This window comes from Nyctereutes procyonoides, unplaced genomic scaffold (genome assembly GCF_905146905.1).
Source record: "Nyctereutes procyonoides isolate TBG_1078 unplaced genomic scaffold, NYPRO_anot_genome, whole genome shotgun sequence".
Taxonomy (NCBI): Eukaryota; Metazoa; Chordata; class Mammalia; order Carnivora; family Canidae; genus Nyctereutes; species Nyctereutes procyonoides.
In genome coordinates, this window is record NW_026575134.1 from 38,669,554 (window position 1) to 38,697,491 (window position 27,938).

The 27,938-nt window shown below is 47.6% G+C and overlaps 1 pseudogene; it reads right to left on the minus strand.

Moving 5' to 3' along the window:
* Window positions 1–1,835: 1,835 nt before the first annotated feature.
* On the minus strand, window positions 1,836–27,583 carry LOC129494192 (zinc finger protein 346-like; annotated as a pseudogene).
* Between the last annotated feature and the right edge of the window lie 355 nt (window positions 27,584–27,938).

Sequence of the window (27,938 nt, forward strand, 5' to 3'; positions counted from 1 at the left end):
CACCACTCTGTCTTAACGCCAGGCAGTTGGAAGCTTGCGGGGCCTGATGCAGCAGGTGCAGCTCTCGTGAATTATTGCTCAAATGCTTATAAAGTCTCTGTAAGCAACGTTGGAGACAACAACAACGGAAGCTTAGAATCGAGTTGGCAATAAAGGAGTCTCAGACACGTTGGGCTGACTAGTTATAAAGAGGTTGCGAGAGTCTCAAGCAATGGTTGTTGATTTATTCATTCAACAAACTTTTTGTTCAGTGCCTACTATGTGCCTGGGCTGTCTTAGAACCTGGGGATACAGAGATGAACCTGCCACCATCCCTGGCTTCATGGAGTGACATGGAGAGCCTTACCTTCCACGTAAGGCTCTGCGGAGGGTGAGGATTTGTACGCAGGCAGACAGCAGGGAAGGGGCAGAGGTGGGACTAGAACTCATGCTTCCCGCTGCCAGGCAAGAGCATGGCTCATGGCTCCAGGTTTAGGAAACGGAGAATGTCTTTTATTGAGACTATGAAGAGCAACTGGCGAGGGTCAGAAAGATGATGGACTGCCAGCTGGGGTGGGGGAGGGCACAAAGATGCTTGAAGATGATTATTCACATTTCCTGTTACTACACCTTTTGTTTTGGATTTACAGAAAAATTGCTAATTTAATTCAGAGAGTTTCCATATATTCCACGTCTAGCATCCTTATTATTGACATCTTACATTAGCATGACCCTCTTGTCTTCATTAATGAATCTCTCTCTCTATATATATTTTTTTTCATGGATAAATTCTTTATTTAGATGCTTCAGTGATCAAGAGACAGAGCATAAACACACACACATACACACACACACAATATGTAAAGCCATTTCACAGGCAAAGGGATAGGCAATGGGGGGAAGAGGCCACAGAGCAGCTATGGGCTTCTCTGACTCAACAAAGGGGTGCCTATGATGGTTGTCACCTCTTCGAATTGCTGCTTGAAAGCTACAAGGAAAAATCCACTTCCAGTGAAGTCCCAGGCCATAAAACACAGCAGAGTAGGAGAAATCTAAGTTTGGGGCCTGGGGAACATCTTTTTCCTCATTGCCAAAACCTGTACCAGCTCTCCTCTCTTTCCCTGGGGGTCCTATTCTGTTCACTGGCCCCCCTTGGAGCTTTCCATGAGGCCTCCTCCCCTTCTAGTTTTTCCCCAGCTGCTGCAGATCCTTAGCACCATTCAGGAACTGTGGAGAAGGGGCAGGAGGGACGGCATTGCTCTGCCAGGACTATATCACTGCTCCAGGAGGAAACTTCATGGTCGGCAGGATGCTCTATACCTGGCCAGCATCTGGTCCCAGGCTCAGGAAAGCCTGTAATTTTGGGGGAAAGGGGAAGTGTCATATTAGCTCCAAGCTTCCATGGGGCAGCCACTTCCATCTACCCCTTGTCACCTAGGCCAAGGTCTGCTGTGAAAGCTCCAGGTTTCACTGGAGCTGCCTAGAGCCTGGGGAGCTCAGTTCGTTAGCTGTAGAGACTGGTTCAAAACTGAGCTGCAGAGGAAAGACAGGCCTGGGGCTCATGACATATGGCCCAAGGGGGCTGGGGAAGGGGAAAGGCCATCCTCCAAACTACTCTCCTGTGAGGACCAAGATCCACCCCCTTCCCTTGTCCTGACCTACAGGGCCCATTCTACAGGGGAAGAGCAGGGGTGGATGTGCCTGGACCAATCAGAGGCTATCTGTGCTCCACTCCTGCCTTAGGCCTCTGTGTTCTCCAGGTAGAAGAAGTGAGGAAGAGGGAGCCAAGGGCTGACCATGGTAATGGGAAGCTGGCTCATGGCTGGTTCAACCTGCGGTGCTGGACAGAAACATCTCTAGTCTCCCAAGGTGGCTGAGTCTTTCTCAATGGCCTGCCTGCCTTTGCATTGGAATCTGGCCCAGGTGTGATGCCATCGCTTTTGGTGACTAGTTCTTGTGTTTGCAGCCACTGACATGAGCTTGATACCGTTCTATGGAGTTGAGCATTATCTTACACATCTTGCAGGGGTGGGCCTTCTCAGCTGATGCGTCAGCAATAGCAGGGTCTGCCAGCCGCCCATAGTGTGCCGTGAATTTGAGCTGGTTTCCTGTTTCCTGTGTTTCTTGCCCACATAATGTTATTGAGCCATGACAGGGTCATTGTAAGTTGCATGGCCGAGGCTGCAGAACTTCACTGGGCCTATCATCTCTCTATCCTGGTACAAGGCTAAGGTGGAGGCCCCAGGGAAAGGGTTTGCAAAGCATTTTGACAGAGCTTCCACCTTAGTGGATTGCTGCTGCAGCTCTAAGTTCTTTGTGTGGGTCTTAGATAGTTGCGACGGGGCCACCACAGGGGAGGAACAGGTCATGTTACAGAAGGGGCAGCACTGGTTCTTGTCTTTGCTTCTGCTATTCTGACCTGAGTCTAGCTTCTTCATTTCCCCTTTTAATGTCTCCATTCCATGGATTGCTAGGCATCTCTTCACTTTGTTGGCATGTTTTTTGCTCTGGTAGCATGCCAGCTCCTGGGATTCGGAAATGAGCAAGGCACAGCAAACCTTACACTGGGTACTGGTAAGGAGATACTAGTTCTTCTGGATCATGAGTTCCACTTCTTCCCTCCCCACTGGTTGGGCCCCCACACACTGCTTCCTAGAGGTGAGGGGCTCCTCGAGGTCAAAGCACAGCCCGTGAGGTTCTTGTCCTTCTTGCTCCTGAGAGCTGCTGTGTGGCCTGGCTCTTCCACTGTCTGTGGCCTCCATTGTGCCCAGCACAGGATACTCTGTCTTTCCTCTGAATCAATATTGATACATTACTATGAGCTTAGTGCATATTTTCTTCTGTCTTCTTCACTTTTTACCTAATGTCCTTTTTCTGTTCCAGGATCCCATCCAGGTTACCTCATTGCATTTAGCCATCCCGTCTCCTGAGGCTCCTCTTGGCTGTGACAGTTTCTCAGACTTTGTTTTTTGATAACCCTGAGAGTTTTGAGGAATACTGGCCCAGTATTTTCTTCCATGTCTTTTTTAAACAAATATATTTTTATTTCTATATACCAGGCACATGCTAGATGATAAGGAAAGAGCAATAAATAATGTACAAGGGATTCCTCCTCTGTTGGAGTTTAATGGTGGATAATAGCATCATTTCAGGGGACAGAGAGGAGGCTCTGCAGGCACACACCCATCTTCTGATGCACACCACAGAGTGATCACAGGCAGGACTGATGTACTGGCTGAAGTCACAGGCTCATCTTTGGGTCTATTAGGCTCTAAATGTTTGACATTGTCTCCCACCTCCAAAGCCACTTTAGGGCTTATTTTCTTGCCTGAATAACTGCAAACCTGGCAATATGAGACAATATTTGTGTTCAATGGATATCTTGCCTGATGTCGTTTCGTACTTTATTATTTAGCCATATGGCATATATCTCTTGTCTGCTCAAAGCTGTGTCCTGTGTGGACATAGGATAATCAGAAGCGGGTACCCCCAAACTGCTTGAACTACCTTACTTGACCAGCACACTGTTCCTCCTCTACTTCGTGTCCTTTGAGCACTGGGACTTGGCCTCACGGTAACAGCTGTGAGAGCTGGTCTGTCTCCTCTGCCCTATGGGCAGCTGCTCTAAGGCAGGGGCTGTGTTTACATAGTTCTGTATACCCAGTGCCTGGAATGTGGCAGTGTTCAAAGGGTATTTGTTGAATTGAATAACGTGAGAAAGAAAGGGCGGGAGGAAAGATGAGAAAAATCAGATCTTTATTTGATAAGTTGATCTCTTTTGTTTTCATTTTTTAAAATTTAAATTTAATTAGCCAGCATATAGTACATCATTAGTTTCAGATGTAGTATTCAATAATATATCAGTTGCATATAATACCCAGTGCTTATCACATCTCATGCCCTCCTCAATGCCCATCATCCAGTTACTCCATCACCCCACCCACCTCACCTTCTGCAACCTTCGGTTTGCTTCCTCTAGTTAAGTACTTTTAAAAGAGCCCAGAAAAATGAAGTTAAAGACTGGTGCCAGAAAAGATGAACTGGGATTGATGAGCACTAAGATTCCTAACCACTGGCTCAGACCAAATAACATGGTCCTCTTAGAGCTGTTGCTTGGGAACCACAGAGCCAGAGCCCAGGGGGCACTTCTAATATTCTTGTAAGTAGGACACCTCAAGTTATAGCACTGAAACACTGTTCAGTGTTTGTGCTGGAAACTGTGTCTTCAAGTCTCTTTGGTTGGATGATGTTGTGCAAGGCTGGTTGGCTTCCTGGGGAAGTTATCAGTGAGCCAACTTGAGCCAGCACTGAGTCAAACAAATTCTGGGAATCTATGCTTGGACATCCACTGTTCATGGAGGAAGGACTCATGATGGTGGAGATGTACTGACTGAATGAACAATCAAATCTTGGACTTCCCCCTCTACAAAAATACTCAGGGAAAACTTCCCGTCTCTTAGAAAATCTGGGCCAGATTTAAGGGCATCAAAGAAGATTTGGCAGATTTTCTTCTGGGTCTGGAATATGTCCATAAGTTCAAGGAATCTTCCTGTCTGATGGGGATGAAGTGGCCTCTGGTGACAAGAGTGACCCAGACTTCACTCTAGGTGACCCAGGTCCAGTTTTTTTGGCACAGAAAGGACTTTGGTAGTAGAGATAACAGTGGCCCAGAGTTCGGGGACTGTTATCCCAAGGTGCCAGGATTGAAGGGCATGGATTTAACCCTTGCCCTTAGGAAAAAGGATGCATCAAAATGGTTGTTAGTTGGTTTCTGGGATGAGACCTGGAAGACCCTGAGTATCCTTGGGATCCAGCTGGCTGCAAGCTCTGTATTGGGAGTGCTGTTAGGCTGTCAGGCCCCTGGAGGCTGGTGGTTATTTGATGTGCTAATAAGCTATTTTTATGTTTGGGAAAAGCTGCACAGCAATTACTGAAGGAGTGACTAAAGATAGATGTTGCAGGCTGGAGAAGGAAGTGGTTTCCACTCTGATTGTGTCAGGAGACCAGGCAGCTCAACCTGCTGGCATAGAAAACACAGCATAATTGAGCTGGATAGGAGTGCTCTTACCTTTCCACTTTACTAGTGAAGGAAGTGAGGCTTTAGGGGTAGGGCAAGTGACTTTCCTAATGTCATTGCTAAATGGTGGGTGAGTTGGTTGTCTTAGTTCTCTTGATTTCCAGACCTGCTTGCTTTTCATGTCACCAAGTTCCATTCTACACTGCAGATGGCTTTGGAAGGGATACTTATCAGAGAAGACAAGCAATCGAATATAGTATTGACATGTCCAACTTGTGTCAGTGATGGCTTAACTTGTTTTCTTCAAAACAATGATGTTTGTCTCTGCTCTCCATTCTGTTAAGAGCACAGTTAGACAGGTGTAGTCTGAATCCCAATTCTTCTCTTGTTTGTGCCATCAATGCTCCTTAAACTTTAGTGTGCAGAAGAATCACTGGGGGATGTCATTAAAACACAGATTCTGATTCATAGGTTTAGGGTATATCCCAAGAATCTTGTTTCTGAAAGACCTTTGGCAAGATGCTGTTGGTTCAAGGAAGAAACTCAGAGGAGCAAAGATCTGGGGCACCATACTCATCAATGGACTGTTTTCTCATCTGTAATATGGGATAATAAAAAGTTACCCCATAGGACTATTTTGATGGTTCCATGAGGTAATTTCTACAAGGGCTTTGCATGGTCTCTGGCACATAAGAGGCAATCAATATTGTTTTAGCCCATTCATGCTGCTGTAACAAAAATCATAAGCTGAATGGCCTATAAACAGCAAACATTCATTTCTCACAATTCTGGAGGTTGGGAAGTCCAATATCACGGCCCTGGTAGATTCAATGTCTGGTGAGAACCCACTTCCTCATGGGCGGCCATCTTCTTGCTGTGTCCTCATGTGATAGAAAGGCAAGACAGCTCTCTGGGGTCTCTTCATAAAGGCACTAATCTCATTATGAAGGCTCCACCCTCATGGCTAATAACCTCCCAAAGGCTTCACCTCCAAACACTATCGCATTGGGGGTTAGATTTCAACATGTGAATTTTGGGGGGACACATTCAGTTTGTGGCAAATAGGTCTTAATTTTCTTCCATCTTTCCTTTTCACCTTTCTTATTACAAAAAAAAAAAAAAAAAAGAAAGTGACTTGACTCTACAGAAGGGTTGGAAGGTCTCTGCATTGAAAAAGAGCATAAGGAAGAAGGGAGTGTTCAACTCCAGGACTGTAGCTAATACTTTTATCTTGGTAGTAAACAGCAAAATGAAACTGGAGACTTTTGACAGAAGTTTGCATATAAAATTAATCTGGACAGAAGTTTGCATATAAAATTAAGTCTGTTGGAAAAGAAAGATTAAAAATAATACACTGCACAAATCAAACTCCAATAAAATATACAAAAAATAATACACTGTATATATATTTTTTACATTAAAAACTCACAATCTCGATAGTCTTTTAAGTCTGAACCTCAGCTTCTCTGTCTGGGGTTGAAGAAAAGGCAGTCTGATATAATTCCACAGTGCTGTTTTCAGGGCTGTTCCCTGGAAAGCCACTCCCCAGACCTGAACATCAGCTTCCTCATCTGTAACATGAGGAGACTGAATGAGATTTGGGCAGCCATCCCCTCCTCACCGTCATGGTTGGCTTTTCTTGCTTGATTGCTGCCCTAGCCAGCATGCTGGGCAGTTGGAGCAGCAAATGGGATTTTGAATTACATCACCTCTAAGAACTGACATTCTGGGATTCTAAGAGTTGCTGATAGTGGGAGATTTCAGACATTAGAGTTGAAGATGGCCGTTGAAGGATGACTGGGCTTTTGGCAACTTGAAAGCAGAATGGGGTTGATGGGAAGATATCTAGACTGACAGGACAGTGTGAGCAGAGGCAAGAGGGTAGGGAAGGGCCTGAAACGTTTGAGGAACAGGTCCAGCAAGCTTGTGTGCAGGGCATATGTACAAGGGAGTGTGAGATTCATTCATTCATTCATTCATTCATTCATTCAACAAATATTTATTAAACACTTACTGTATGGCAGTCACTTTGCTAGGCACTGGGATTACAGGGATGGATGAGATAGGCATGTTTCTTCCCCTTGGTAAGCTATCATTTTTGTGGGGGAAGATAGATAATACACAGGTGACATAAGCGAAACATTAAAGGGCAGGTTATAAAAAATGCTGTGAAAGAAATAATATTTCAGATAGAAAATGATGTTGAAAACAATTTTAGACAGGGTGTTCAGGCAAGGCCTTCTTAGAAAGTGACCTTTCAGTTGACGCCTGACAGAGGAGAGTGAGCCCACCATGTGAAGGGCTGGCTAAGAGAGTTCTGGAAGCAAGAACAGCAGGTGCAGAGACTCTGAAGCAGGAAAGATCTCAGTGGGTTCTTGGAGCTATTGTCACAGCCCCTGGAAGACTAGTGGACAGGAAGTCAGGGAAAGGGTGGCATGGGACAATGTTAGAGAGACAGGCAGGGGTCAGTTCATGTAGCAGGCAAGGAGGCTGCTACATGAGCTGCGGCAAGGAGTGTGACTTTATTCTAAGTGCAATGAGAAACCATCAGAAAAGTGATATGATCCAATTTGCATAAAATTACCCCTCAGACTGCTGCACAGAGAATGAATTGAAGGGGAGCAAGAGGGGGAAACAGAGAAGACAGCTAAGAAATCACTTCAGAGGCCAAGTTGAGAGATGATGGTGGGTTGCACAAAGGTGGGGTCCATGAGACTGAGAAGGGAGACACATTTGAACCATATTTTGGATTCAGGATGAATAGGACTTCTGATGGCCTGAGTGTGGGTGAGTGGATTAGGAGGAGGAGGAGGAGGAGGAGGAGGAGGAGGAGGAGAAGGAGGAGGGGAGAGAGAGAGAGAGAGAGAGAGAGAGAGAGAAGAGAAGAAGAAAGAAGGAAAGAAAGAAAGAAAGAAAGAAAGAAAGAAAGAGCAAGAGCTAGAGAGAGTGTCAAGATTTCTGTTTTCACTGTGGCGTACCTGAGATGCTAATAAGCTATCCTAGTGAAGATGTCTAGAAAGCAGTTTGACTTGCAAATCCAGAGCTCCGAGGAACGGAGGTTGGGCTGGTGATAAGATCTGAGCATGGTAGAGATGGAACACTGAAGAAAGTTGCTGAGGCCAGACAGGAGGAGACTGGAGCATTGTCCCCTGGATATGGCAACATGGAGGTCAATGGAGACATGGACCAGCCAGGATGGGTTGTATTCAGAGAAGACAGAGGGTTGAAGAGAGGATAGAGGTGGAGCTTTGGAGAATACTTACAGAAACCATGCTTCTTTTTTGTTTTAAAGATTTTTATTTATTTATTCATGAGAGACACACAGAGAGGGGAAGCGACATAGGCAGAGGGAGAAGCAGGCTTCCTAAAGGGAGCCCGATGAGGGACTCGATCCCAAGACCCCGGGAGCATGACCGGAGTCAAAGGCAGACACTCAACCACTGAGCCACCCAGGTGCCCCGGAACCAAGCTTTTCAAAAGCTTTGTCGGAAAGGTAAGCAGAGAAGTGGGAGCTAGCTAGAGGAGGAGGTGGGATGAAGAGAGAGCCTTTAAGCAATCAGAGCTTCAGGGCCATGTTTGTGTGCTGGCAATGATCTGAGGGAAAAAAAGGTAAGAGCAAGAGCAAGTCATAAAGGAGATAGTGCTTCCATGGAGAGGGGATGGCTCCGGGAGAAAGGCCTTCCAGGAGATCAGAGAGGGTATGAGCTGGAACATGTGTGAAAGGACCAGACTGATAAGAAGAGAGAACATTCCTTCTCCATATTAGTAAGGAAGTCAGAAAGGATGAATCAAGAAGCAGGTAAGTTGCTAGAATCTAGAAGGTGAGGGAATCCTGGTTTTGTGACTTCTCATTTTTCAGTGACTTGTAAGATGAGGTCATCAGCTGTGCATAAGGTGGGGAAGGGTATAATAAAGTTTTGAGGGCATAAAGTATTATCTTGGGCAATAAAAAAGCAACATTCCCAGGGAAGCGTACATCTCTGATTCTCCATCATGGGATTTGGGTCCATTGAACTTAAAGCAAAATCTCTTTACCAGGCTATGTAATTCTCTCTGGCAGCATTTAGCTACTGTGGTTTTAGGGGCAGAGAACATGCTCAGCAGGTGTTGGAGTTTTGCAAGGTGATTGCACTGGAGGAGAGAGACGCAAGGGTGAGTGGATTGTTTGCAAGAGAGTGGTTGTCAAGGACAATGGAATTTATGTGAGGAAGAAAACAAAGATGGGAGGTATTTGCCAGCTGGTGGGCATGGGGTGGCATCAATGGGTTGGTGGGCAGGATACGGGACATGAAGTGTGGGATGAGGGTACTGTGGCAAACAGGCTGGAACCACTGAAAGTAGAAGTCAAAGAGCAGGGTTTCACAATAGAGATTTCTTGTAATGGTCTGGTCTACAGTGTGGCTGTCGAGTGAGTAGCTGCAGGAGATAGGGGGGCAGCAGGGAAGATTCCTGGGGTGAAGAACATCAAGAAACAGAGAGGCCAGGTAGCTGGGAGAGTTGCACATGTAGAGATTGAAGTTTTGGAATTACTGTAGACATATGACAGTGAATATGATTGTAACCAGGAGCTCAAGTCTGTGGTGAAGGAAGGGTGATGACCAGAGGAGGGTAGCATGACCCCAGTGGGGAGGAGGGCACAAATATGAAATGAAAGTAGGGCCATGGCTAGCCTATATGATGCTTTTGTGAAAATTAGGAAAAAAAGTCCCTCTTCCAGAGGTAGCAGCCTGACCCCAGGATTCACAGCTTGGGGACTGTAGACTGGATTTTGCTTACTCCTCAGGTAGGCATCCTTGGCCAGGACACACCTACTTGTACAAGCTGCACAGCCCTGCCCCTTAGCCCTGGTTGACTAGCATAGAAGGAATTAGCTTTTCGCAGAAGAAATGTCCTGACAGAGGCAATGGGGAGAAAGGTGAACCACTCATTTTACAGATAGGAAAACTGAGGGCCAACCCAGCCACCACCCTTGAGTCTCTCTCCTCCGGTACAATCATCTTGCAAAACTCCAACACCTGCTGAGCATGTTGTCTGCGCCTAAAACCACAGGTCGAACATATAGGAGGTTGGGGGCAGAATTGGAACGAAACTCGGTTCTCCTGACTCAGCCCTACCTGCCATGCCCTCAGTGGAAGGGATGTTCTAGCAAACACTCCAAGTTGCAAATTCAAAAACATGTTGTCCCTCAAAGTTGCTTCTGTGGGAGGTGACAGACTTCTTTCTAGTGAGGCTGCCATTGTTCCAACCATTTCTGGAAACTCCGTCAGAGAAATGATCTCCAGAGCCAAGCTTCTGAGTCACAGAGACAGCCCACTGCACTGCGGGGCCTTATTTAATACAAAAGGCGTGGGACCTCTTCCTTTTCTGGTGTTGGGTCCGCGACCCCAAGATGTGGCCTGGAAACACGGCCTCTCTTCACTTTATTTCAATACACATTTACTGTGCACTCAATATGTTCCAGGTCTGTGAGATCCCCATCTAAGTGTGTGTGTGTGTGTGTGTGTGTGTGTGTGTGTGTGTCAGCGGGGAGGTTGATCAGGTATTGCTGTGAGGTATGTTCAGTCTAAACAGGTTTTATTTTGCAAGGCTGGCATGCATGAGGCTTGCATCCTTCTGGCATCTAAGATGCAAACAACAGCACCTCGCCCAGCTATTTATGCAGAAAATGAATTTAATAAAGAACACGTGTTAGGTAGTTTGTAGACTCTGGAGAATTAGGCTTCAGGAAGGAGCCTTCCTTGAATTATTTGGTTCTAATGGGGTGCACACACTGCTTGACCCACATAGTAGGTACCCAGCAAACATAGTTCTCCCCAGAATCCCCACACCCCTCTTTTCATCCTTTCATCCTGGGACTGGCATAGCACTTCTGCCACCGCTGACTCCCAGACCTCGATGATTTTCTGCCATTGCCCCACTCGGCCCGAAGACAGATTTCACGGAGTTTCTGGGACCTTGGGTGGTTCTCTAATGCAAACTCACACATGCAGGATGTGCAGGATCTTTGGAGGCCAGGCCACCTGCTGACAGGGCTGCAAAAACTGCCAGGGAAAGTGGAGTCAGCCTCCAGGTTGGGAGGTGGCGCTCAGATTATGTGACGATCCCCAAACATAGGGAGATTGTGTAAAAGAACAGTGAGCATTGCGGACATGACAAAGGTTGTGTATTAGGCTGTAGGCTTCCTTGGGTTCATTATGCTTAGAATTTGGGAAAGCTGCTGTAGGGCCACAGTGGTGACTGGGCCAGTGTCCTTCCTGGTCCAATGGCCCATCTTCAGAGAGAATGATCACCAGCTCAGAGATCTCATTGCTGATTTTTTTTTTTTTTGCTAAAAATTTAGAGTTCCCTTTAAAATGAATGTAATTTAAAGAGAAACAGACAGTTGTATCTCCGATTCTGCAAATGGGTGGTAGTCAAGGTCAAATCCTCCTGCCAGCAAACCTGTGTTCATGGAGAAAGCCAAGGGAGTCCACCTGGAAATGCGATTCCTCAATGATCCATCACTCCTTCTCTCTGGTCTCTATAATAAATAGAAGGATGACCCAGTGGCTCCCTGAGCTTGTTGAGAAAGATCCATCTGACAAGCATCTGTGGAGGGCTTACTAGGTGTCAGGTACTGGGCTTGAGCCTGGGCCAACGGGGCTTACTCAGGCATGAGTAAGATAAGGACTTTGTTTACAGGAAACACAGTTTAGTGTTGGAGACAGACAGGCTTACACTTAACTTTGTGTCCCTGGGGGATAGGGGTAGGAAAAAAGGGCCACGGGGTCTTTCAATCCTGGGACCATGTCTTGGGCCTTGTAAACTCATTTTCTCCATCTGTAAAGTAGAGATAATGGCTTAGCCCATGTGGTTGCTTGAAGGCGTAAATAGTGTAAAGTGTGTGGAGTAGCCAATGCCTGGCGCATAGTAGGCACCCAGCAAGCATAGTTCTCCTCAGTGTCCCCACACCGCTCTTTTCATCCTTTCAGTAAGAAGTGTGAGGGGATCCTAGAGAAGGTGGTGGTAATTCTTGATGGATTTGGGCTGGGCTTCTCATGATGACAGGGGGTTCTTTGGGCAGAGGGCAAGGAAGATGCTTTGGGCACTGGAAGCAGCATGAGCAAAGCCATGGAATGCTGTGTTTGGGGAATGGTGGACCGAATATCTGGTGGGAGGTTTGTGAGTGGGAGAGCAGACCAGCTGGAGGGGCCGTCAGGGGCTCTGTGAGTCATGCTGGGGGTCTGGATGTTCTCCTGGAAGCCTGGGTGGTCAGCGAAGGGCTTTAAGGCAGAGGACCATTCTCAGAAGGCCAGAGCAGCTGCTCTTTGGCTGGTGAAAATCTTTCTCCTTTATTTAGCATTACCCTGGTTCTTGGGAGTTCTCTGAATCTCTGCTTTGAGATAAGGATGGAGAAAGTGGACTGTTTCTTGGCCCTCATTAAGCCAGGGGGATATATAAAGTTGGCTGTCTTGGAGGGCACCTTAACACCATTACATTTCAAATAAGAACCATGATACTGCTATTTGTCGTACCTCTACCACTCTCAAAGCAATGTTAGGTATATTATGGAACTAATCCCAAATCCTTTAGATAGCTTTGTAAAGGCAGATATTATCATTTCTGTTTTGCAGAAGGGGAATCTGAAGCTCAGAAATGTCAGGCAATTTGCTCAAGTTCAGGTAATCAGGACGTGGCCCTGCCAGGGTCCAATGCCACGTCAGTCCAGCTGTAAAGTCTGTGGTGGCTTCACCATGCCATGCTCTTGAGTGCCGCTGGATTATTTCTAACTGGCAGGAAAACTTGCAACATGAAAACTCGATGTCTGTATCTGTCTGTATCTCTCTCTCTGTATTTGAATCCACGCTCTTATCTGTTTCTTATCTCTATTCCTATCTATCTAATGGAATGGCAGGAATTTACTTAGTATCTCAGATTCTCTTGCATTCTGTTCCTCAAATCTCTGCGAATTCCAGTGCACTCCCCTCTCTGGATGAAGAAGCTGAAATGTGGTCAACTGTTGCCATCAAAGATGTCCTAGAGGGAGGGTGTCCTGCCCTCCACCTCAGTCATGGGCAGACCCAGAACTGGTTCCATGAGAAAGAAGTTTGGGGAGCAACCTGCAAGGTGTGGTGGATTCCCTAGACTTTTATGTCTCTCTGCAGATCCTGCCAATCTCTTGGCAATGCTGGACAGCTCTGGTGGTTCATGGTGTGGTGGAGCAGATACACCTCACAGAGTTCAAGTATCAGCTCTGCTCTCACTACCTTCCTTGGGTGAGCTTGGGTGAGCTATGAGCGCCCTGAGCCTCGGGGCATAGGTGTTGGGCTGGGGGGTGGGGATGGTGACTGTACTTGCCTACAGGCTGTTGTGAGGATAAAACAAGATTCCTGTAAAATTCTGGGCATAGAAATGCTTATCAGGTGTTTTGTTTAAGTTTCTCTCACCTGAGGTGGAAATGTGTTAAGTCACATTTGATGGTCTTTTTGAGTATTTATCCCCAGTCTCATTTTTGAGAAGACAGAATGGGATGAGATGGTAAGGCTGGTTGGCCATGGCCGGGAAGAGTTGCGAGAAGAGAAGAAAGAACAAAGAAAAGGCTTATCAGAGGCAAAGCTCAGCACCTTTGTAACTTATTCAGGATCTAAGCCAGGTCTGCCCACGAAGGCGGTAGCAGATGCGCCTGGGGGGGCCCCTTTGCTGCCGAGCGTGTCCGTAAAAGGTTGGATGAAATCTTCATCAAGCCATAAATATGTTTTGGGCTCTAAACACAACCTTTCCTTAAAGGGCAAAATGCTCTTAAGTGGGGAGGCGACTTTATTTGGGTTTCCCTGGGGTGGGCAGCGGTCCACAGAAGGCCTCTGGCAGGAAGCAGCTCTGGTGGCTCCTGGCCAGGCCGGTGGAGACCTCTGACCTTCTCCCTGGCCATCAGGAACTTCTGCTTCCCCAGGAGGAGGAAAGTAGCAGGGAGGAGGGGAAAGCACAGGGAGGAGCATTTGGGAAAAAAAAAGGAGCTTTTCCGGAAAACAGTTGGCTGTTAGGGAACCAAGGTGAGTGGGAGGACCCTGACTGTTAGTCTTAAGGGGCTCCTTGGTGCTTTTGCTGGCTGTTGTTTATTTCCCTTGTTTGTTTGTGACCCTTGCTTCTTAAGCATATCTTGAAGTCACCGAGTGATGAAGGATCACCAGTCCCATCTCTCCATTTTGCTTTAGGTGACAAAGGCCCGGAAAGAGGAAGTGAATTCCCAGAGCCAACTGGACTCTGCACCAGCCCTTCCCTGCTCTCTGGTGCCATTTTGTGATCTAATTCTTCTAGAGTTGGGGAATGGGTGGTGGTGGTGGTGAATAATAACAACAGCAGCTAAAGTTAATTTTTTGCACTAGACATTTCTCGAGCTGGAGTATTTATTTCATGGGCTCAGTTTCATTTAATCTTGGGTGGTAGAGGTGCCATTGTGATCAGCTCCGTTTTCCAGATGAGAAAGCTGAGGTTCAGAAGAATGAAATGACCGGCCAAATGTGAAGTGATAACTGGCAAGGGAGGGTTGGGACTTAAGTCTTAAGGATAGATGGGGGATACCTTGGTGGCTCAGCGGTTTAGCACCTGCCTTCGACCGAGGGCGTGATCCTGGAGTCCCGGGATCGAGTCCCACATCGGTCCTTCTGCATGGAGCCTGCTTCTCCCTCTGCCTCTGTCATTGCCTCTCTCTCTCTCTCTCTCTCTCTCTCTCTCTGTCTCTCAGAATAAATAAATAAAACCTTAAAAAAAAAAAGGATGGGTGGGCCCCAGTGAGCCACTGCTGGGTGGCAGCTACTGTGTTTTACTCACCTCCCTCATTTTCTGCAAGGCTTGGTATACAGAGGTCAAATTGCCCAGTAAATTATTTTCCTGTAAGTGATGGTGAATTTTTTTTCTCATTTTACCTTTCTGTTGGGTCTTAATGCAGAGACCACGTGTTAGGTATTCAAGATTGATTAGCTCAAAATTAATTTTCATGGGTAAGAAGGAATTGGTTTACAGAGACAAGGTGTTAAGGTCCACATATGAGATCTGTGGTCTCCTTGAGATAAAAAAAAAATATGGCAAGAGAGTGCACAGTTAATGTTGTTTTACATTTACCCAGCTGTTACCTACTGAAGAGAGGTAACGTGTTGGGTGCTTCTTTTGCATGCGTTATGTCAACATCATTGCAACAATCTTGGGGGAGGGTGTAATGTTGTGATTTACAGATGAAATTTAGAGTTACACTAACTTTCCTAGGGCTACACTAAAAATGCAAGAGTGTGGTTAGGGACCTGGAACAATCAGAACCCTAAGTCTACTATGCCCAGTTACCCTTCAGGTGTTGGAAAAATCATTTAAATGGAGGGATAACCAGACTGACCTTCCATTCCTCCCACTCAGGTGGATTTATTTGTTTTTCCTCTGAAGAGTGGAGGGCTAATCCACACCAGAGGTAGGGAGTAAATTTAACAGTGACTTTGGATGGACCCAACATTCAGCATGGGTCAAGGGACTGGGGCTAGTGGGATAACACCAATGACTTCCTTGTGCTCAGAAATATTTGGATTACCAAGCAGACCATGCTGAATGAGAACTAATTCCAAGATTACCTCACTTACTGAAAAATTAAGCTGAAACAACCAAACTATCCACTGGATGTCTGGCTGTCTTGTAGCAGCTAAAGAGAGCAATCTGGACTCTTGTTACCTATAGCAAGGACAGGGGCTGCATGTGTTCATCCAACTGAGCTGCTTTTTTGAGGATTGCTAGTATGTGGGGACCCCTCCCCAATGTGAGTTCGCTCCCCAGGATCTATATCTACAAGCTGGGACCCGTCGAAATGGAAAGTGAAGTGTTTCTCTTCTGTTCTCTCTTTGTCACTTCCCCCACTGTTCTCGGTCCTTTTGGGCAGGACTGATGGCTTTTTGCTGGGGTGGCATGAGAAAGCCTGCCGATCTGCAGCTTCTGATGTCACAGGCCTTTAAAACACCAAGAAGCAAGTTTCCAGTCTGTAAGCTGTAAGGGCAGGGGGCTTGATGTGCTTGGTGGGGGTGCTGGGGAATCCTGAGGGTGTGGCAGCAGCTCTAGGAGGTCCCCAGAAGGGTTTTTACATGCTAGGAATATGCTAGGAATGGACAGTTGTTCCAAGCGCAGGGTCATCTTACGGGGGGATGTGTTTTTTTTAGTGGACTGAACTGAGCTGTAGCTGGTGAGGGTTGGGCTGGTGAGCATGTGTGTGTGTGTGTGTGTGTGTGTGTGTGTGTGTGTGAGTGTATGCATTACGCATTATGCATGTGTGTATGTCTGCATGTGTGTGAGTGTGTGTGTGTTCCTTTAGGGATGCTAGACTAGGTTTGGACTTAGCCCAGCAAAGCCCCTTTCAAGCAGAAAGCAGAAAGAAAGCTCAGTCCCTCCTTCCTCCCCACCAGAGCTTGGGTGGCTGCATGGTGGGGAAGGCATTTATAAGCTATTTTCTCACTTTCACACTGTCTCCTCCGTCCCAAATGGTGGCACAAACAGTACTTTTGTGAGAGACCCCGGGCGGGCGGCTAGGGTTCTCTGGTTTCCATGGAAACCATAAAGCCCACTGGAAGGGGGTTAGAGAGAGGAGGGGCAGAGCTGGCTGGGAGGCCCCCTCTCCAGACAAAGGGGAGGGACAAAGGCTGGGGGGAGGGGGAGCAGGGTTGTCACTGAAGACGATTTATTGTCCTTGTCTCATGGCTTTCCAAATTGCTTACAGGAGCCACAGGGCCTGGGGAAGAAAGATGAAAGGCACCGTGAGCTGTGTCCTGGAGCCTGAGCAAGATGCCAGGACGGAGACAAAGGGACTAGAGGAAGAGCCCTCTGCCTACCCCACTGCCTTTAAGATAACCCTGAATTCCCTGGACCACCAGTCAAGGCTGTCAGTATCTAATTCCACCAGAGCTGTCCACTTTCCTCGATTTCCTCCCTGACAGGCCCTTAGAACAAGTGTTGGCCCTGCCACTAGAAATACCTCCGGGGCAGTGACCTTGTCTTATTTATTTGTGCATTGCCAGTGCCTGGCTCCATAGCTGAACCGTATGAACTGATAAAATGTGCATACTTACGCCAGAACTGGGAGCCTTGGCTCCGAGGGAGCTCGGTGCCTGGAAAGCCCTGGTTCCTCCCGGTGCCCATGCAAAGTCCAGCCCTTCCTTCATGGCCCACTCAAGCCCCGCCCTCTCTATGACGTATTCCCAGCCCCCATGCACAACCACTGCCTTCAACGCGTGCACAGAGCCCCTTGATTTGCAGGCACATATGAACATCTGGTTTCCCTGAACGCCTGCATCTGTGCTTAGTTCCAGCCTCTGTTCTCTCTTTAAAATTCAAGCTCTTTCCCTCTGGTGGGAAAGGACAGGGAATCTGGAGGACAGTAATACTAATCAATAATCCTGTTTCTAATCATGAGTGCTTTGAACGCAAAGTATCATTCAGAGCAAAAACCAATCTGAGGGTGAGTCTTGGCTCTGCATCTACTCTCAGTGAACATGACCAAGACATCCTCATTCTCTGATCCTCATCTGGAATCTAGGTATTGTAAATAACAATTTCCATATTCTCTTCAGAGGGTTATTTTGAAGCTCATAAGCGTTATTAGTCAGGACAGTGCTTTGGAACCTGGCAGATGCCCTGACGCTGTGTGTTATTGTCATTGTTTGGGGTTCTGAATGTAGGGAGCCTGTCTTACTGATTTTATGCCATCCCCCATCCCACCCCATGTACAAGTGCTTAGCTATCATCCTGGGGAAACACAAAGCAAATGTTTGTTGAGTTGAGCTATAGATTTAGAGAGATAATAGCCCTGGGAGGGTTGACTGAGTCCAGGTAGGGAATCCCATCGTGTGGCCATCTGGAGCTTGGGTATTGTTAGGGTTTGGGGGGCATTTTTTTAGGATACCCAATCTGCAGGGATCAAAGGTCACAGCATAGGGCACCACAATTATTAAGAGGAAATTTAGAGATAGGATAAGGTAGGGTGAAGATTAAGAAATCCTTAAGAGTGGGGATTAGGGAAGCTCAGATTTTTTTTAATTAAAAAATTTTTAAATTTAAATTTTAGTTAACATACAGCATAATATTAGTTTCTGGAGTAGAATTCAGTGACTTACCACTTACATACAACACCCAGTGCTCATCACAAGTGCCCTCCTTAATGCCCATCCCCTATCTAGCCCATCCCCCGCCCACCTCCCCCCAGCCATCCTCTGTCCTTAAGAGTCACTTATGGCTTGTTTCCCTTTCTTCTTTTCTTTCCCCCTTCCCATATGTTCATCTGTTTTCTTTCTTAAATTCCACACATGAGTGAGATCATATGGTATTTGTCTTTCTCTGACTGACTTACTTCACTTAGCATTATACACTCTAGCTCCATCCATGTCATTGCAAATGGCAAGATTTCATTCTTTTTGTAGGCTGAGTAGTATTCCACTGTGTGTGTGTGTGTGACATCTGGATTCTTTCATCAGTTGATGGAAATCTAGGGTCTCCATAGATTGGCTATTGTGGTAATGCTGCTATAAATGTTGGGGTGCACATACCCCTTTGCATCTGTATTTTTGTATCCTTTGGATAAATACCTAGTAGTGCAATTGCTGGAGCATAGGTTAAAAACTTCTATTTTTCACTTTTTGAAGAAGCTCCATTCTGTTCTCCAGAGTGGCTGCACCAGTTTGCATTCCCACCAACAGGGCAAGAGGTTGGGGAAACTCAGATTTTAAAAATACTTGGGTACCTGTTGCCACTTTCATTTACAAATCATCATCTGGCTTCATTTTTCCAACTGCCTTGTGAATGTTATCGTTCCCATTTAGAGGTGAAGAGACATGCTCAGACCTGGCACTTCCTCCAGCGCTCCATATTAACTCCCTGACCCTGGACTGAGGTCTTGAGGTCCCATTGCCCTAATGGAGCAGGAGTAAGATGACCTTCGTAAAAGGCCGGCTGACTAGTTTCTCAGGGGAGAGAAAACCAATAGGTGTGGTGACTGTAAGAAAACATTTGGTTGGAACTCACAGCTTGTCATTCAGGAGTGAGCTCACAGCAGGGAAGAGAAGCCCAATAGAACTTCCTGAGTCGTTGCCTCCCCACCCCCCCCAAGTTGGGGGTTGGGGTTGGGGCTGGTCTCTGCATCTCCTGCCAGTATATCCACTCAACTCACAAACATCCATCCTGGTAGTGCATAGGGTGGGGGGACACGCAGGGGCAAGGAGTCTGAAGGGAGATGGGGAAGTAAACTGGTGATCACCAGCAGCTGGCCTCCCCTCCTCCCCGGCCCCTGAGCCTCTAGCTTCCCAGGGGCAGGGGTGAGTCTGATTAAAAACCGTTTGTCAGGACGTGCCCACCAGCTGCCGGCTGACCTCAGAGGCTGTTTAATGTCCAGCAACACAATGTCAGTCACAACCTTTGCCCTGTCGGCACCATTGGAGGATGGAGCTTATTCCAAGAAGGAAAACATCTTTAAAATAGAAGCTAGCCGCCTCAGCCCACCCCTTGGCTCTTCCTGCAACTTCAAGGCACTCGTTGAAGCCTGGAGGTGGCTGTTTTCCTTCTCCGGTAGAGCCAAGAAAGGGGCCAGGTGGGAGATTTACCAAGTGGAGCAGACCACTGGGACCAATTACTGTCTTGGATCCCGTGAAAACATTTTAATTTCCAAGGAAATGTCTCAGAAAGGCCCCTCACCCCTTTTACAAAGCGGGGAGGATCCTCCTTATTGTCATGCCATAGCCCCTGCCTGTTACCCACAAGGGCAGCACACGCTTCCAAGGCCAGAGCCACATGCTGCAGTAAGGTAACCACATGTGGCTGCTCAAATTTAAAATTATATTATTTGACATTAAGTACAATTACTGTTTTAGTTCTTCACTTGTGCTAGGCATGTTTCAAGTTCAGCCACATGTGGCTGGTCCCTATCAGACTGGACAGGACAGATAGAGGATATTTCCATCATTGCAGAATGTTCTTTTGGACAGCACTGGCCTAGAGCAATGGTTCTCTACTCGGGCTGCCCATTGCATTCCCCTGGGAGCTTATAAAAGGTCCTGATGCCTGGCTGAGGCTCAAGCTAAGACTCAAAGTGAATGGTTTAGGATGGGATTTGGCATTGGGAATTTTCAAATGTTCCTTAAGTGATTCTAATGCATGGTCAACACCGGTCTGCTGAGTACCAGACTTTACTTGTTATAAGGATCATGTGGAGCTTTTTAAGAAATGTACAGATTCCTGGAAAACTTCCCTAAGGCTTCTGATTCAGCAGGTCTGGGGCAGTTCTCAGGAACCTGTGTTTTTATTAAGCATATCAAGTAATTCTCATGGTCAAGTGGGTTAGCAAAAAAAAAAAAAAAAAAGTTGTGGAAAGCTCATGCACCCGGTACCTGTTAGGTGGGTTGTGCTGGGGCTTGAGTCATAGGCCATGCAGTCCAGCAAGGTGGGCTTTAGGTACACACCTATGTCACAGGTAAGGAGAATGAAAATTCAGGAAAGGTGAAGTCCTTTCCCAAAGTCACTAGCCAGTAAGTGGCAGCAATGGCCTTCAGACGTTGTCCGAGTGTTAAAGAAAGTGGGTTCTGGAGTCGTTTTGGTGTTTAAGTGCCACTAAATGTGTGGCCTTGGACAAGTCACTAAGCCTCTCAAAGTCAATTTTTCCTTCTTTGTAAATTGGAAATCACAGCGGTACATATCTCCTAGGGGTGTGGCAGTGGTTAAGTGAGATAATGCAGCTGAAGGACTTTGTGTGGTACCAGAGGCATGGGAGGAGCATTGGGTTACTGTCTGGAAGGCTTCTGGCCCTACTCCTGCTTCCATGTGGGCGTGCGTGCTCTTTCTCTAAAATAAATAAATAAAATCTTAAAAAAAGAAGAAGTCTCCTTGCTGTTGAGCAGGTGGGCCCAGGCTGCCTCCTGGCCCCACGTCCGTCCCCTGTGCTGCAGGACTGCAAATACAACTTCCTCACAGTAATGAAAACAGTAATAGGAACAGTAACAGTGATTTGTAATCAAGTAGCAGCTGCCACTCACCAAAAGCTTGAACTCCAGGTGCTGGGCTAAGTGCTTTATATGTCAATATGCTTAATCCTTTCTGCAAGCCTGTGACGCAGCTACTGTTACAGCTCTCTTTTTTTCCGTACCAAGAAACGGAGGAAGAGAGTCTCTAGTACACTCATCTGTGGTCACATAAGCAGTAATGAGCAGAACTGAGATTTGAAACCAGGTTCACCCCCAAAACTACTCCTCTAAGTTGTCACCCAAACAGAAAAAAAGAAAGAAAACATAGTGGAAACGAATTTTGTGTTTCACTGTATAAGGCACTTGCATGAGTGTGGAATCATTGGGTTCTTATGATGCACCTTGTGGGGTGGGGGTAGTTATCATAATTCCCAGATGAGGAAAATGCGGCCCCTGGAAGGTATGATGTACAAGGATCACCTAAGCAGTGGTAGTAAGACACAGAAGACCATGACAGCCACACTCCTGCTCTTTCCAAAACACCATCACTCAAGGCAAATTATACTTCTTATTCTCCGTCTGTGATCGTCCTCATCCCTCTTCTGCTTTGTCCATGGAAGATGAGGAGCCTTTCTCCTCGAGGGGTGGAAGTGCTTGGATTTGGTTAAGGCCTGAGAAAACACAAGATGGGAGTTATCTTGTTATCCATCTTGGTTTCAGTTCTTTCCCAAGGATGAGGGAAGATCCTGTGACCTCCAGATTCCCTGTAGGGAAATGTTGGCTCCTGGGAAGGCCATTCCCCCCTTCCTTTACTGAGTTCTTCATTTAGAACAAAAACTAGCTAAGTCGGGCACTGAGGGGGGCACTTGACGGGATGAGCACTGGGTGTTATGCTATATGTTGGCAAATCAAACTCCAATAAAAAATATACAACCCCCCCCCAAAACCCCAAAACCAAAACACTAGCTAAGTAGGCAGCAAGGGGCTGGAGCAAGAGAATGGGTGCCAGAGTTGGATAGATCTGGATTTGAATTGCTGTTTTTTTTTCTTGATGTGTGGCCTTAGGCACATCATTTAACCTTTCTGAGCCCCAGCTCATTCTACTGTAAAGCTAAGAATAATGTTTATTTTACATCATTATTGCAAGGGTTGAATTAGACAATGGTCATCAATGCCTTGCACTGCCTGATGCACAGGGCATCCCAATGGCAACCGTCATCATCTGTGATCACCCTGAACAGCCAGCCAAGCAGAGAAGCAGAGGGAGGGACAGCTGCCACGCTCCACCTGGAGTTGCCCCCTGGCCCCTTTCTCTCAGTGTTGATGCGGACAGAGGAAAGGGGGGTTGCTCCTGGAGAAAGGACAGAGGCCCTTTAATGAGCTCAGGAAAGCCCATCTCCTGACAATAACAGCCCAGGACTCTGCAATAACATCCTGCCAGAAGAGGCAGCGACAGGATGCGTGCTGGGAGTGGGAGCGTGTGGCTGCCCCACTGCCCGCCTGCCTGCCCGCCTGCCCCTTAGCCCCGAGAGGCTCAGGAAGTAGCAGCCAGGGATCAGAGAGAGATGAAGACTTCCCCCCTCCACATGCATCCTGGACTGATATAGAGACAGGAATATCAGCTGTCTTGGACAGAGCCTTCTGTTGGGCAGATTGTTAGTGCTTTCTCTGATCTGCTCCCACCCCACTGGTGCCCTTGCTTCAGCTGGAGCTGTTTCCTGGACCCACGCTCAGTGGCCTCCTACAGTCACACAGAGTCAAGGAGCAGGACCAGTAAAGGGGAGAGGTTGGTCCCCGCTGGCCAATCAAAGGACTCATATCTGTTGAAAGCCTTCTGGGTGCTGAGGATGGAGCTTGTCTGTGGAAATGCAATATGATATAGAGATACACCATCTCTGCCCCTGAGGGCTTTACAGTGAGTGGGGTACAGAGAAGATGAGCAAATACTGTGAGCTGAATGAAGTTTCAAAAGTCAAGGGAGCTTGGGGGGTTGTTGGGGGGTGGTGGGAGAGCATGGATGCTGGCTCCGTGGTGGAGAAGATGGGCACACAGCTGAAGGATGGGCAAGAGTTGGCCAGGCAAAGAGGTGTGAGCGTTGCTAAGGAGGGTTGAGCTGGGGCCGTAGCTCTGAGTACCAAAGGCTTGTAGCTGGAGAGGAGGCGAGGGCCAGTAGCTTTGTGGGCCAGTCACATCTAGACGGATGAACTTCATCTGAAGGGTAGGGTAGAGGGGAACCCATGGAAGCCTTTAAGGCAGGGAAGTGATGAAATTAGATTTTCGATCTGAATCTTGACACAGGCCCTCCAATCAGTGAGCAAAACTTCACAAGGGCCCTCTCTGCTCTCAAGCCTGGAGGAGATCCGAGAAAGTTGGTGGTCAGAACCACAGTCCTACAAACTGGAGGGCAGAGACCTGCTGGCACACAGCGGGTAGGCTTGGGGTAGGCTCACAGCCTGTCTCGGTCGGTTGGTCATACGTACAGTGAGCTGGGCAAGCCACTTTCACCTTCAAGACATATATATATATATATAAAGGTGGAACCAGATGAATCCAAAGTAAGTCGAAGCTTACAGTCTGGGGATACTTGGAAAATGCTGTCTGATTCTTAGAAAATACCTGATCAGGGATAGGGAGTGGAGGGAGAACCAGAAGTCTGTGTGTCCTGGGAAGTGGATGTCGTGCATGCAGAGAAGGGAGGGATCACCTCAGTGTGTTCACTGCCTGCTGGAACCGAAGTTGGATTTCCCATTACTCGCCATCCTGAGTGGCATTAACCTCTCCAGGTGGTGGGTGGGGGACACTCTCCCCCCACCCAGGAAAGTCTAGAGATCTTGCTTTCAGGACGCTCACACTCCGAGTCTTTGGAGGCCCTAGTCCCTAGAATCATAAATAGGGTCCATACCTCTGAAGTCAGGGAGGCAACAGGGAAAGATGTCCAATTGAATATAATAGGAGACCCTGGCTCTGCTAGTGAGTGACATGTTGTGTGATGTTGGGAACATGTCACTACTCCTCTCAGGGTCTTAGTTTTCTCATTTATGCAATGACAGAGTTTTTTGAAGTGACGGCTGTGTTCTGGGCTAGTGATCAAAGATGGAAAAGACTAGGTCCCTTCCCTCAGGCAGCCTTGAGAAACCTGTACGTTCAGTGCAGTGTACTGAGTATGAGGCTAAAGGGATGCTCAGGATTAGGGACCTAAGTCCAGTGGGGGAGGTGTAGGAGGGATTCCTGGAGGAGGAGGCTGCACTCCCACTTGAATGGTCCGTGGAAGACAGTTGGTAGAAAGAGGTTTGCGGGGGGTGGAGGGGGGAGAGTACTTTAGACATTTCCAAAGAACAAAGAATCTATCTTAGTCATGTTGCCTTTGGCAGCAGAAACTCCAGTTCCCCCCTCCCCCCACCTCCCCTGGGTCTGACTGATGCTCTGGAGCTCCTCTGTCTGCCCACTGGCTGGGAGGGCAGCCAGCACCACAGGTCTCTGGGGTGGACTTCTGAAGCACCCTCTGCTGGGATGAACTCTGAGCATAGCCCACAGTTGACTTGAAGTCACAAGCTGGCCTTGGGCAAAGTTTTCCACCAGTCAGCAGGATGTCTCCTTAGGAGCCTCAAAGACTTAGATCAGAGCCAGCATAGCCTTGGTCTCTGCCAGAATTTGCTGGAAGAGATGCCATCCACTGCCCAGGAGCTTCATAAGGGCAGAAAACCCAGCTTGGGAATATTTATTGAGTATAAATCCATCACAGGGTGACTAGGGGTGAGAGAAAACAAACCACCTCATCAAACAACACATACACACACACACACACACACACACACACACACCCCACACGGGAACGGGTAGGAAAGCTGTGGAGGAGAGGGTGTGGTCTCCTGGGAGAATCTAGTAGGGTCTGCAGGCTGGTCTCCATTCCTGGAAGACTCCTGTGCAGGGTTGCTAAAGGTGGGCTCTCAGGAAGGAGAAGAAACTCGATAGCTGAAGAATAAGGTGAGAGACAGGAGGCAGTCTGGCGTTCTAGGCAAAGGAACAGTATGAACCAAGGCTCTAGGATGGTGGTGGTGGTGAGGTAATGCTGAGGGGTTGGCTGGTAAGGCTAGCTCTGCTGGTCCTGCAGGCTGTACTGGGGCTTTTGTTCTTTACCCTAAAAGCAATGGGAGTGGAAGGGGCAGACCCACATGGGGGGGGGGGAGGGAGACTAATAGGATCAGATTTGTGTTTTGAAAAGAAACATCACCCTGATGCCTCCGAGGATGGATGGATCCGGAGGAGGAGGCAGTGAATGTGGCTGGATCAGCTTGACTCCTGCACTGATCAGGGTGGGAGAACAGGGTGGCCTGAGCTGGCTGAGGCAGTGGCCACTATGGGGCTGCTGAGTCGATATGGGTTTTGGAAGTGTGGTGGACGTGTTCTGGTTTCTGAAATGTCAGAGCTGTGGAGCATCACACAGTCATCTCGTCTACCTCCTCGTCTGCCAACATAAGGCCACTGAGGCTCAGAAATTAGGGACAGCAGAGCCAGCATGAGAGCCACACCCTGTGCTCCTCCTATACTCTTACAGTGGAGCTGTAGGAAAATAGTTGGAGCAAGAAGAAGCTTTAGAAATCAACTCGTCTAATTCTTACATTTTATAGATAAGGAAATTGAGGCCCCAAGGAATGAGGTCTTTAGGGCCAAAGGCCACCCAGGGAGTTAATTAATTAATCAATGGAATGGTCTATGCCTATATAAACATGGCTCTGTTGACCTCTAGATAGTGGGACATGTGTTTGTTCAGGAGGGAGATAACTTGGCAGGAGTCCCTCCAAATGCTTTCCCAAGCCTCCTTGCGCCCGCTGGCTCCTCTCTCAGCTGGCCTGGGGTTAGGGAATCCAGATGTCTGGGGCCATGAAGCCAGCTGGATTTTCCCATGTCATGGGTTCCCAGTGTTTGGACTCAATGGGTTCAGCAGCCATGCTGGTCGCATGGAGGGAAAGCCGAGCTGTTCTCTCCCTGAGTTTCCCAGCATCTGAGTTTACAGAGAGGGTTAATTTTCTTGGGTGCCTTGGAGGTGGCCCCTCCAGCCTGGCTAAAGCCACAACTGCAAGCTTGCCATCTTGTACGTAACCACAGGGACAGGGCTCTTTAGAACCAAGCATGGTGACAGGGTCCGACAGATGTTATCAAACATTGTGCAGCTTCCAGATGTAAGAAATCATTTAGAAGACGTGTTAATGTGGAAGCCAAAATGTTGGGATTTTCATTTTTGGGTGGGGGAGAGAAACAGGCTGAATATTTGAAATTGGGATTGCGTTAGAGAGTTCTAGAACTTTACCTTTGGCAGCGGAGTAGGTCATTGTCAGTGAGACCCTGGCTTTGTCCCAGAGGAATCTTTGGGGGGGGGGGATAGAAGCCTGCTTCAGTTCTCTGAAGATGCTCCCTCAGGCCCTCAGGAATGTTCAGGCAATGGGGACAGTGGCACCAGCCTTTGCAGAGCCTCCAGTAGCTGGGAAGATGGTGGCGTGTGGAAAAGCTTCCAGTTTTTGGAATTGTACGACCCTTGGCGTGCAAAAGGGGAGCACACTTGTGTCCTGGCTTCATTATGACCACCTGTATGACACTGGTACTCACCTCTCTGAGCCTCAGTTTCCTGTGGGGATGAGGATACTTATTTCACAGTGCCGTTGTGTGAAATGAGCTAGCTGATGAAACGCACTTAGTGTGGTGTCTAGCATTGAAAAAGTGCTCAACATCAGGGAAATACAAATCAAAACCACAGTGAGATACCACCTCACACCAGTGAGAATGGGGAAAATTAACAAGGCAGGAAACCACAAATGTTGGAGAGGATGCAGAGAAAAGGGAACCCTCTTACACTGTTGGTGGGAATGTGAACTGGTGCAGCCACTCTGGAAAACTGTGTGGAGGTTCCTCAAAGAGTTAAAATAAACCTGCCCTACGACCCAGCAATTGCACTGTTGGGGATTTACCCCAAAGATACAGATGCAGTGAAACGCCGGGACACCTGCACCCCAATGTTTATAGCAGCAATGTCCACAATAGCCAAACTGTGGAAGGAGCCTCAGTGTCCATCGAAAGATGAATGGATAAAGAAGATGTGGTCTATGTATACAATGGAATATTCCTCAGCCATTAGAAACGACAAATACCCACCATTTGCTTCGACGTGGATGGAACTGGAGGGTATTATGCTGAGTGAAGTAAGTCAATCGGAGAAGGACAAACATTAGATGGTCTCATTCATTTGGGGAATATAAAAAATAGTGAAAGGGAATAAAGGGGAAAGGAGAAAAAATGAGTGGGAAATATCAGAAAGGGAGGCAGAACATGAGAGACTCCTAACTCTGGGAAACGGACAAGGGGTAGTGGACGGGGAGGAGGGCGAGGAGTGGGGGTGACTGGGTGATGGGCACTGAGGGGGGCACTTGATGGGATGAGCACTGGGTGTTATGCTATATGTTGGCAAATTGAACTCCAATTAAAAAATATGTAAAAAAAAAAAAAAGAAAAAGTGCTCAATTTATGTTGTTCTTATTTGTCACTCTGGGACCCTGCAATCAACCAAGACTGAGTCAGATTGATTCAGAACAGAACCTTCCTCTTCGATGCTGGCCACTGCTAGTTGTCTCTTGGGGTTCACTGCCATGGCAACGGGTCGGTGCGGTGATGAGGAAGGCAATGGGGGCAGCCAAGCAGCCAGAACGCTGCCTGGCCTGCCGGCGCCACATCCAGCGAGGGCAGCAGCCTGATTCATGGGCGCCTGACCCGCTGGCCTCGTGTTGGGCCACCCTGGGGGAGGCTTCTTGCCCAGGGAGGGGCACGGCCTTACTGGCTGCGGTGTGCCAGGCCCCTGGGCAGTGGGCACGGTTACAGGTGCCACAGAGTCTTAGAACTGCCGAAGCAGCATATTAGAGCTGAAAGGGACCCCAGAGATGAATTATTCCAGTGTCCTTTCTTTACGGCTGAATACAGAGCAAATGGGTAATGAAGGCTTCCAGTGT